We start from the raw sequence: 12,422 nt of genomic DNA, 5'->3' as shown, positions 1-12,422 counted from the left end.
CTGGTGTTTTCTATTTGTGAGATCATGTAATTTGTAAATCAAGATAGTTTTAGTTCTCTTTTAATCAATATCTCTGTTATTCACTACCCTACCCCTTCACTAGTTGCCATGTTTGGGACTGCTTATGGCAGTGTTGAATTCATAGCACATCTGTTCCTTCTCCACACATCCAGCTGTTACCCAGGGAACCAACAACCTAGGTGATGAAAACAGGGCTCTGAGAATGAGGAAAGTTTCTGTCTCTGCTGTACCCCCTGCTTAGGTAGCCGAACAGTACATGAAAACATACCGAGAGAAAAGCTAGAAATAAGGACTAAACACAGCACGAAACCAAGGAGGAATCCTCCCTGGAACCCCAGGGCAAGGGGAGGGGAGAGCTTCAAATCCATTATGGCTGATGACATTGCCATTGACTGGGGTGGAACTAGGGGACATGAGAGGAACAGCAGAGCACAGAAGCATCTGGAACACAGAGAGGACCGAAACATGGGCCAGCCTTGCAGGTGCAGAGCCAGGCCTGGGTGAACCACTGGGAACTGAGAAACGGCTGGCAGTGTTCAAGGCTGTGATTTGCGCCATGGACTGTGTGGACAACCCATTGGCATTTCCTTCTAAGAGAAGGCTTCTTGCTGTTTCTCTGTCCTGCTGAGAAGCAGAACCCAGCAGGAGGAGTTCAGCAGGCAACACAATAATGGGGGTGGGGGATTAGGGGGCAAGGGCCAGGTTGGAGCTGGGGGGGGTAGGGCTAGGTGACCACAGGAAGTGTTGAGTTGGGTTTTACCCAATTTATGGAAAAAAATTGTTGTAGTGTGCAGCTAAAGTTGTATCTTAATCTTCTAAAAATGTAAGAATCCGATTTAATATGAAGAGGTGTGAATTCAAACTGTGGGTGCATAATGCATGCGTGTGATGGCCAAAAACTGCCTCCCCAGGCCTCCCTAGCAAAGAAACAAAGAGGCAGGGAACCACAGACTGATGGTCAAAATGGCCCATTTAATGCAGAACTGTAAGCATGTTTATAGAGCATCTGAGGGACTTGAGGATAGGACTGTACGTGGGTGTGCTTGATCATTTACAGAGGTAAAGCATTTTGGTGGAGGCAATTCTCTTGGGGGGATTAACTCAAGAAGATGCTCTGTTTCTAAGGTACATCTGAACTGTTTTCTCTTTCTATTTAATTATACATATTAAACAATTACATTTATTTCTTATTAATAATTGCAGTTATTTGGATAAACACAGTAAGAAATAAAGGCTTCAAAACTTAGCTCTCTGAGAGTGCAGCCACGTGGGCTTTCCCATTTCTCCGTGCCCGCACCCCCAGAATGACTGACGAAGAGGATGGAGCTGCTTGGGACACCGGCAGCCCACCAGCAACCTGCAGTATGTGACTTGAGAGTTTCCGCCAGGTCCCCCGTGCGGAAATCTCTCTCTCTCTCCTTCAACTTTTTCCCTGGACTTTAGACAGAAACCCAAAACCGCGCGGCCGCTGCTGCGGCCGCGCGACCTAATGTCATCTTAGTATCAGCAGTATGTAATGGTTCCTTCTTAATGGGTCGGACTTTTGTGGGTGATCCTAACAAGAATAGTAAGTATTTTGTTGAAATATTGAAGGCAATCAAAATGGTAGCCATCTCTCTAGACTGAACTAAGCTATATCCCCACGCTGGCTGAGAAGAAATATCCTTCTTTCTCGGGAAGAAACGTGGCGTGGTGTCAAACATAGTGTGATGTCCATTAAGCAAACAGACCTGGTGGCGTGGGAATGGGAAATAAGGGGAAAAATTAGGTACATGGACCAGCGGGACGCTGGTGGTATCTCGAGCCGGAGCCGATATCAGCGCAAGACCTTTGGTTCCAGAAACTGCTTCCAGACACTCTACTAGACTATCAACTAAGCCAGAGCCCCACACCGGCTGATGACGGGAAATAACCATCCTCTTCGGTTTTTTTTTCCCTTTGTCAGACAGCGTGGCGATTACTAAACAGGCGTGAACTCGGTGGCGCGGGGCAAGGGGGAAAAAGAAAAGTTATGTAACAAACAGCAGGACTTAATATCTCTATATGCTTAGTAATGGAGAATTATCAAATGCCTCATTGGCAATAGGACTGTCTTTTTCTTTTTGGGGGGAAACCCCAGCAACGGTAGTGAGTTGTGTGTTGAAACATGGAATGTAATCGAGATAAGCGCAAATGAAGTGAAACTTATCACGTATAAGGGTGGGGACTAGGGAGGTGGGAGGGGGCGGCAGATATACTGGGGGGGTTGAGGATGGAAGATGGGCACTGGTGAAGGGAGGGGGTTTGAATATTGTATAACTGACATAATCCTGAGAACTTTGTAACCCTCCACTTGGTGATTCAATAAAAAAAAAAAAAAAAACTTAGCTCTCTGGGCTCTGAGGACTAGCAAGGCTGTTTTTTTTTTTTTTTTTGCTTTTTTTGAGGGGGTCACACCCAGTGATGCTCAGGGATTACTCCTGGCTCTGCATTCAGGAATTACTCCTGGCCCTGCACTCAGGAATTACTCCTGGCCATGCTTGGAGTAGCATATGGGATGCCGGAGATTGAACCCAGGTTGACCACATGCAAGGCAAGTGCCCTACCTGTGTACTATTGCTCTGGCCCCCAAAGGACTAGCAAGTCTTTTACCGAAAATCTTAGACCAAGTTCTCAGGCCAGTCCAACTTGCCCTTCCTCATGGGGGGGGGGTCCTGTCTCTTAATAACAGCTTGTGTCAAGACCATGCTTTTGTGCTTTCTAGACTGTTCCATTTTGGTACCGAGGTAGCTTTGCTGCTTGCCCCGGGTCCATCCAAGGCCCACAGTGGGAACACCACACCCCTTTTGGGGTGTTAGGAACTATAGTAACTGAAGCCTGGATCAAGTAATTATGATGAATGACCAGGAGTAGATATATTTCAAAGTAAATCAACTTTCAAATATTAGGATCACAGCATTTACAGTCTTTCTGTGTTTAAACAAAGAACATTGCTCTATAGTGAAATATGAAAAGGCTATAGGGAAAATAGAATAGCAAGTAATACATGATAATATAAAGTCCAGAGTTACCAGAAAATTTGACTTATAAGTAATCTCCCTAACTTGGGGAATTATGACTAAGACAAATGACATGTTAAACTCAGGGGATTAGGGATACTAGTAAGAGCAATGTAAGCTTCTCTGTGGGGAGGAAAAGGGACAATTCTCAGGTGAAGCCTAGAGCACTTAGGGTTAATATCCAACAAGGAGGAACAGAAGAAGGGTAATAATTGAAGTCCCTGCAATGTTTTCATAAGGCCAATGACAGTAAGAACAGTAACTTCTTTAGAGTCAAAGAGAATGTTACAAAGGCACAGTTGCAAAACAGGAGAAACTGTACAGTCTTTCAAAGCAAGCTCCCCAAATTGAAGACAATAATAGAGTAAGAATTATGAGCATAAAAAGGAATTATGAAGCATTCATAATTGGTTGAGAAGAGGCAAAGCAACTGAAAAAGGAACAAATTGATCTGAAAAAGGAGGGAACAGAGAGCAAATGCAGCCCATGGACTGAAGCAATCGACTTTTTCCTTCAATTCACAAAACAGACAAAAATTTCCCAGATTGTAGATTTCACATGTGGAAAGTGAAACAGCAAAACTTCCCTCTGTGTGTGTGTATGTGTGTGTGTGTGTGTGTGTGTGTGTGCGCACGCGTGCATGCGTGCCTTTATGTGTACTTAACGGGAGAATAACTTCATGAACTGGGGCTGGGAGGTGGGGTGCATGGACCCCAGAATAACAGTTGTGCCATCTGCAAATGAAGATTTTCTTTTTCTTTTGGGTCACACCTGGTGATGCTCTGGGGTTGTTCCTGGCTCTGCACTCAGGAATTACTCCTGGCGGTGCTCAGGGGACCATATGGGATGCTGGGAATTGAATTCAGGTCAGCCGCATGCAAGGCAAATGCCCTACCCATTGTGCTATCACTCCAGCCCCAGCAAATGAAGATTTTTATCTGCTGAAAGGAAAAACCAGTGTAAGAGTTAAAATCTCAGTAGGATATTGGAGAAGAAATTTACATACTTACATGAGACAAGAGAATCTTTCCACTCTGTCTAGAGGACTTTGACTTTTTGTTGTTGTTGTTATACTGGCGGTGCTTGGGATTTACTCCTGGCTTTGTGCTCAGGATCACTCTTGGTGGTGCTCAGGGGACCATGTGGGATGCTGGAGTTGAACCCAGGTCAGCCACATGCAAGGCAAATGCCCTACCCTCTGTAATGTAACTTTGATTCCCAGAGGACTTTTAAATCAATAGACGAGAGAAAATGGCAGAATACTTGAATAGGTATTTCATAAAACAGGATATGCAAATAAACAATACATAATTGTAAAAGGTGCTCAAACCAGTTGATAAGGAAATGATTCATATATTTTGTAGGAGCTGGGATTTGAGCCCATGGCCTCACACATGCAAAGTGTTTTCCTTGCTGACCCAAATCTCAAGCCCTTCAGAAGGCATATATATATTCATATATATTCATATATGTGTATATATATATTTATAATCACTGTGAGATATACAGTTACAAAGGTGTTCATGATTGGGTTTCAGCTACACAGTGTTCCATCACCTACCCCTTCACCAGTAAGTGTACATTTTCCATCCCCATCCCCAGTTTCCTTCCCATCCCCCTCCACACAGCATGCCTCTATGGCAGGCACTTTTCTTCTCTGTCTCTGTCTCTGTCTCTGTCTCTCTCTCTCTCTCTCCCTCCTTTTGGGAATCATGGTTTGCAACATAGAACTGAAAGGTAATCATGTTTGTCCCTTTATCTACTTTCAGCACTCAGTTCTTGTCCAGAGTGATCATTTCCAACTGTCTTTGGCATGGTGGTTCCTTTTTCATCCTAGTTGCCCCACCCCTCCACCAACACTACTTGAGGCAGGCTTTCAACTGTGGACTATTCTTCTTGGCCCTTGTTTCCACGGTCCTTGGAAAGTTCTTTGATGCCCCGGTTAAACAACATTATATACACACCTAAGTGATTGGAGAGAAAATGCTGGATTATCAAGTGTCGGAGAATCTGTGAGTATTGGAAACTTACTTCCTGAGGGTCGGCAGGGGGACTGGCAAAGCCGTTGAATAACGGGTCACTGTTTTCTGCTCAAGGGGGGTGTGCCATGGAGGTGGGAAATTCCCTGGTTTGGATCAGGCCTGTCAGAAACACAGAAAGCAGCAACCCCAGTGAGATGGAACGTGTAGCAATTCGGGAAGAGACAAAGGAGAAACCATTCAAATTTCAACTCCAGAAGAAAAAAATTTGCAGAGATTCACAGTGAACAGTCTATAGCAGTGAAAGAACCTGCAGAAGAGCCCGTGACCCTCATTCAAGGTCAGAGATGCTCCCACTCACCCCTGCAGCAGACAGCAGGGCACAAACGCAGAAGGACGGAGGACTCCTCATTCTCATGCTGGTGGTGATGGTTACATGGATATATGTTTGTTTTATGAAACTTGTCAAACTTGTCAGGGAATACTTTGCATATTTGATTTATCTATTTTATTTTGGGGTGCGTGGGGATTTGGGCGCTCCTTCTGGTAGTTCTTGGCCAACCAGGCCACTAGTTCTGTTTGTGGGTCAAAGGTTGTGGTGTTACCTGAGGTCTTGGTGCAGGGGCCCCCAAGGCTACCACAGCAATGCTCAGAAGTCTCCAGGCACACTCTTAGTGATCCATCTAAAAATGAGGGGTTCGACATCTCCCGGGGACCTCCACATGCAAGTACTGTGCTCTAACCCACATACAGTCTCTCTGGGTCTGCCTCTGCATGTGTCAATGTTACTCTCAATTTAAAAGATTATATAAAAGTCATGAGTATTAAACTGTGCCTATATTTCTATAAAATTTATATGACCATATTCCATATTATCCAGCGATCAAGCAGAATATATTAGTTAGAAGGGCATCGTGAAAAATGTTCTTACTCTTGATTTGTTTTCTTTTCCAAGCACAACTGCACTTACTTGAAATTAGATTCTCCTGACACTCTGATTATCTACTGTTCAGTGTAGACTAGCAAATGAGGACCAGGCTGCACTTAGAAAAACAAACCCAACAGCTCTATTAGGATTCTATTATCAGCCCTCATTAGAATTTAAGTATGTATTAGTCAGGTATCCATTTAGAAAGCTTTTAGATGAAAATTTCAAGGTGTTAATTGATCCCTCTGGGCCATTTGAAGTTCTTTTCCTTTTGTAGTTTCTTTGAAGCTTTGATTGGTTTCACCAAAGAGGGACCATTGATGGAAGTCAAGTCCCTGATCTAATTGTGTGTGTGCATGAAAGATTTTCGGGAGTGCTCCAACTCCAAATGAGATTGGCCCACATTGAATGGACTTTACAACATTTCTTTCTAAGATTTAGAAACTTCCCTTACTCTGCAAAATATTTCCTCATCTCTGGGTTCAAGTGGTTCCTGGATCAGACATTCACGGAGGCCTTAGGCAAACTTGGATGCTGGAACTCCACGCAGAAGTGACAGGGCTGTATAATGGACTTGCATCTGCTTCAGGGGGAGGCAAGACCCACTCTTGTGCTGACACCACATCTAAGAAGTGTCAGAAGTGACAAGTGTCACACTTCCCAAGGTGTTGTTCCCAAAGTCTCGAGGTGTCCCATCTCAAGAGTGAGATAGAGTCATTCCACATTTTCAGTTAGTCTGGTCCCACATCAGGAGGAAGATAGAGACATCACAGTCCATTCTCACAAATACTCGCTGTGTCCTTGGATTAGTCGAGTCTTTGCCAGAAGCTAGGGAAACCTGTGGGACAGAAAAGAAAAAAAGAAAAGGAGATTCTTCATTTTTCCCTGTTGGAGAGAGTTGACTCTCCCGACTTGGCAGCTCTAGAAGGTTGAAATCAACAGGACAATAGCCAGTCTGCCATCACCTGTGGGCTCTGCTGAGGAAGCATGAAGGTGATGCCTGGCTAGATACACCCTCTCAGCCAGGAGGAGGGCGGGATGCGGGGAACTTTGGGATAGGAGATAAATCACCCTTGGTTTTGACATCTTCCCAAATGCACAGATTTCACTCAGTTCATTTTGTAGTATCAAGGGATTACTTTGAAGTTAAGAACTTTTTTTTTATTTGTTAGCTAGGTCCGTTAGAAACTACCCTCTGTTAGCTAACTTACAATGCTATAAATTAACTATATACCTACTTTTCTAATGGCAATTACACATTTTTCCTGTGCAGCCAAAGCACCACACACAGGTAACAGGTAGCACACTATGCACCCACACAGAAGGGATTTGCCAGGATGAGGGTTGTCATTCAAAGGCATCTGGGGTTGGTCTCCATGCATGGGCCCCTCAGTGTGGCTCTCCATCTCTCCTTTGTTAATTGCTGCCTTTGCTCCACAGCAGAAATCATGTTGGTTGGCATACCAAAATCAACAAATTCTATCCATCAAATGAATTCACAACCACTCAGGGGAACCAGACAAGGGAATGTTTGACTGGAGCTGTGCCAAGGGCCGGTCCCTCTGAATGGTACAATCTAGATGCAGCTGGTTCATCTCCCCCTGGGTCTCAGCAGCTTGAAGTCACCTGCCTTTCATAGGGAGTGGCTGGAGAGATAGGGCCTACACTGCTAGGTGCACCCCTGCAGCTTGGAAATGTGCCCACCTGCATCAGGGACCCTCCTGCTGTTAGGGTGGAAGTGAAGAGTGGGCAGATCGTCTAGACCATCCAATTGGTCATCTTAAATCTTGTTTACTTGGGGTGTTGTGTAATCTCCTGGGTGGCTAGGAAGAGCCCCGGTGGCTCTCTCATGGCCCTGGTTTGGTGGACTCCGCCCACATCCCCAACCTCAGGGCAGTTTATGCCATAAGTGGACGAAGGAGGAAATGAGGGCCAGGCTGGTTGGTGATCAGTTCCCGTTTATTCCATTCTCCCCACGTGCCTGTTCCAATCTCTCTAAGCTCCGCGCTCTAGTCTCACACTGCCCCTTATTCCTGTCTCCTCCTGTCTCTCCCGCTCATCTCTGTGTGCTCCCTCTTGCAGCCGCATCTCTTGTCTCTCCATGTGTCTGCTCCTGCATTCTTCCCCTACATTCTTCTCCCTCTGTCCCCCTTGCTAGTCTCTCCATGCTCCATCTTGCTGCTCTGGTCTCTCTCTCATCTCTCCTTAACTCTCCAGCATCCATCGGGGTAGCAGAATCAACATATCAAAGGCCCTTCCTGATGGCCCATCAGGCTCAAGGGTGGAAATACCACCTAGGGGTTCCTCCTCTCCTTGGTCCAATAACTTAATTAACATTTTAATGAACATCTTAATTCTACTTCCTAATATTAGTTATTTTATATGGACAAAGTAAGAGATTCATTGAGTTTTTAGGGTGGCTCTTGCCACAGATACAGATTACAGTACTCAGGCCAGATTAATCATTCCTAACCCTAACAGGGTCTGAATCTAGTTATTGCTTTTGGGATCATGACAACATTTGTCCATGACCATGATTTTAACTTATAGTTAAGTATTATGGCACTTTGCCAGGCCCATTTTGATGCCAAGGTAGCCCAGGGTGAATAACATTCAGAGTCTATTAACTCCCAAGTTACAAAAGCATAGCATTAACTGTCTTCCTGTGTCTATACAAAAAGGACATTGCTCTAAATTAACTATGCAAAGGACTCAAGGAAAAGAGAAAGACAATATTTACAAGTCAACAGAGAACAAAGAAAGAAATTACAAATAAACACAGCTGAATGGGAGCACTGTGAAGGGAGTACCCAATAAACCTAAGATCCTGTGGCAAGGCAGAAAGGACAAACCAATGTTATTCTATAAGGTGTAACCAATCAAGTAGCAGAAATAGGGGGGATAGGTCATACATGCATATGAATACAGGTCACACTTAGTGGGCATTTAGCTCTGAAGACAGCAATTGGGCAGAGGCTATGATGATAACACAGATCAGCGACCAGCAAACACTCAGCAACAGGAAAGTGGAGATTAGAGGCAACCAGTCTGAACAGTCGAGCAGCACAGAGGCAGAGCAGGCACCAGGCACAGCTGCAAACACAAGAAGTGACCTGCCACCCACTGACTGTGAGGGGCTGTTGGGTCGCTGTCCTGCCCTGGACAGTCCCATGTGTGCAGCTGTTACAGCACTCAGAGATGGACTGACACGAGTTCTGGAGTCAACACAGAGGTTCCAGCTGTAATAGCTGTTGGTCAACATGCTGAGCTTACACACCTGCCACAAGGGCCCGGCTGTCAGCCAGTCTCCCATCACACTCATCCCAGAGTTGACACCATGGATTTTACCAACCAACTTGAGTGTTTATCGTGGAATGCCTTCAGGAGCTTCAAAGAAGGGCAAAGGGGACAAAGAACCTCTGGCTCTGGGAACATCTTTTTGACTCCACAGCTCTTCCTGCACTTAACATACGCCTAGAGACCTGGGCCCTATGCAAACATTATGACAGCGCTATTCCGGTCTCCCAAAGAGGAATTGAAGAGCTATGCTAGGAATATCATGTTTTACTCAACTGAGAGAAGGAATCCGGAGTTCCACTGTCTCCTTTGCCAAGGTGTCAAAAATCAGATGGGCTGGACATGTAATGCGATTTGGAGATGACCGCTGTACTAGAGCTGTTACTGACTGGATTCCATGGGACATCAAAACAACCTATGAGATGGTCAGATTTCTTGTTCAAAACCCTGAATGAATGGTTTGAGGCTCTTCGTGTTCCTGGAGTGAGCAGATACCACTGGGCTACATTACCACGCTACAGGGATGAATGGAGTTGTTACTGGCACCCACTCGAGCAAATCGAAGATCAATGGGATGACAAGTGATACAACTGACAAGTGATTTATTTATTTTTGCTTTTTGGGTCACACTCGGCAATGCACAAGGGTTACTCCTGGCTCTCAGGAACTACTCCTGGTGGTGCTTGGGGGACCACAGAGAATGCTAGGAATTGAACCCCGGTCTGCTGCATGCAAGACAAATGCCGTATCCACTGTGCTATCGCTCCAGCCCCAACTTGAGTGTTTTTATATTGAATTTGTGTTTGATAATGCTGTGTATGAGTATGAATTAGAAAAAAATACTCATTAATTTTAAAATTTTATGTGTATTTTCAGGTCCTGTGCTGCTCATAGATAAAACACATGGCCCTCTCCCAGTTTCCATGTGTTTTCTTTCTCTTCTTTGTGTGATAGGAAAGAACCTCGAGGACAATACTGGACAGCAGCATTAAAGTCAGCATTCTTTCTTGTCCTTCCAAAGACTTACTGTCAGTTATCAGTGTGAGGAATTGTAGCTGCAAGAATAGTACTCTCCTATGATTCAACATTAAAGATACGATTTATAAGTCCCTTCCATTGCTAATCTTTGTTCATTCATCTATCGAATGTCCTTTGGTTGCTTTCTATCTTTGGCAATTTTGGGTAAAATTGGTTATATGTGTTTTCCACAAATATTTGTGTGGACATGGTTTCAACTCATTTAGATAAATACAAAAAAAATGTGATTGCTGGATCATGTGGTTAACTTTTAGGTGTATGTGTAGGGGGGAGGTGGTGGGGGCAAAAGAAATCATCTGGTATTTCTCTGGGTTCTTCAGAGGTTGTAAAAAATAATCATTGGACAGATAGATAAGTGAAAAGGAAGGAGAAATTTGTTAATAACATGTTTATCCCATTACAGAGGAGAAATCCACAAAGCTGAAACTCACCCGGCAGATTGGAAGTTGTCAGTGAGCTTTGCTGGGAAGGTGGGAGAAGAATGGGGAGGTTGGGGCACAGTGAATGGGCATGGATGTCAGTCAGGCAGGGAGGCAAGGGCACAGTGAGTGGGCAGTGATGTCTAAGGTTGGGTCAGGCGTCAGGGCCTTGGGGAGATGCATTCTTTCAAAGGTGCTCTCTGCCTCTCCTCCAGGGAGTCTCTGTCCAGTCACAAAAGTCGCATCTGGGGAGAGCAATGTTGGTTCCCTGTCTGAGAAACTGGCAAACTGTCTCCCGCAGTGGAAGGATCCTGCATTCCCAGCAGCAGTGAATGAGGATCCATTTGCTCCACAATGCCTCTAGCATTCATCAACGTTTCTGATTTTAACTATCCTAAAGATGCACAGAGGTACTTGGTTTCAATATGCAGATAACTTAGGAGGAGGTGGAGCCTCTTTTTATACTGCCACCTGGTCATGTGTATGCTTAATTTTTTTTGCTTATTTTAATTGGGATATAAGTTTCTTTATTTTAGCATCTATATTTCCATGTATATTTAATTTTTATATTTATTTTTAAACTAAGGCACTGAGATGTACAAAGCTGTTCATAATAGCTTCAAGCATAAGATGTTCCAGCGCCAACCACACCACTAGTGTTAACTTCCTGTTGTACGAACGTTCAGTTAGGCACTCATTTCATCATCTGGTTGGGCACCAACAACTTCCTACCACCAGGGTTCCCAGGTCTCCTCCCACCCGACCTGCCTAATTTGTGTGTGTGTGTGTGTGTGTTTTTTTTTTAACTGAATCACCGTGAGAACAGTTACAAAGCTTTCAGGATTAAGTCTCAGTCATACAATTATCCAACACCCATCCCTTCACCAGTGTACATGTTCCACCACTAAGAACCCCAGTATACCACCCTTCCACCCCCCACCCTGCCTATGTGGCAGATGATTTTCATTTTACTCTCTCTTTACTTTGATTACATTCAATTTTTGACAGAAAACCCACTATTATTATTTGGAATTCCCTCCCCCCAACAATCACACCTGCTGAAAAGGCATCATTAGATCATTTGTTTTCCATTGCTGATAATGAAGAGCATATGATGTTGCATGGCCACTAAAGCGGCCACACGGTTTTGGAATTTGGAATTATGGTATTTTAGTAATTAAGTCTAGAGGTATTTCTGCCAGTAGCTGCTGCATTCCAAGATTGGTCTGTGTGCCTCTGGAATCATGGCTGTTCAGGAGCGGAAGAGCTATTTGTGTGCGGCTGCTCAGGGTCCCGTTTGGGTGGGGAGCAGGGCCAGTTCTGCTCCCCTCCTCGAGAGATTTCCCAAGCACCCATAACTGCAGGCTCCTACCTCTCTGTCCAATTGGCTCTGAAAGATGGCAGTTGCCATGTTGCCGCGAAGGGGAAAAGGCCGAGGGACAAAAACCCTTCCCCTCCCGGGGCTGCACAGGGCCGTAACTTAGTTCACAGTCCAGGAATTTATCTGCCAGCAGCCGCTGCGTTCAGAGATTAGTTTGTGTGCCTCTGGGATCATGGTCACTCAGGGGCGGAGGAGTCATTCCTGAGTGGTTTTTTGTATATCAGGAAAAGACGCAGCTGCGTGGTTTGGAGAAATAGTCCCAGTCCCCACATACCAGAGCTGTGTTAGTAGAAGCTCAGTGTTGCTGGGATTCCATCTGGA

Source organism: Sorex araneus, chromosome 3, assembly GCF_027595985.1.
Source record: "Sorex araneus isolate mSorAra2 chromosome 3, mSorAra2.pri, whole genome shotgun sequence".
Lineage (NCBI taxonomy): Eukaryota > Metazoa > Chordata > Mammalia > Eulipotyphla > Soricidae > Sorex > Sorex araneus.
The sequence above is the reverse complement of the archived record's forward strand: the minus strand, read 5'-3'. Positions refer to the sequence as shown.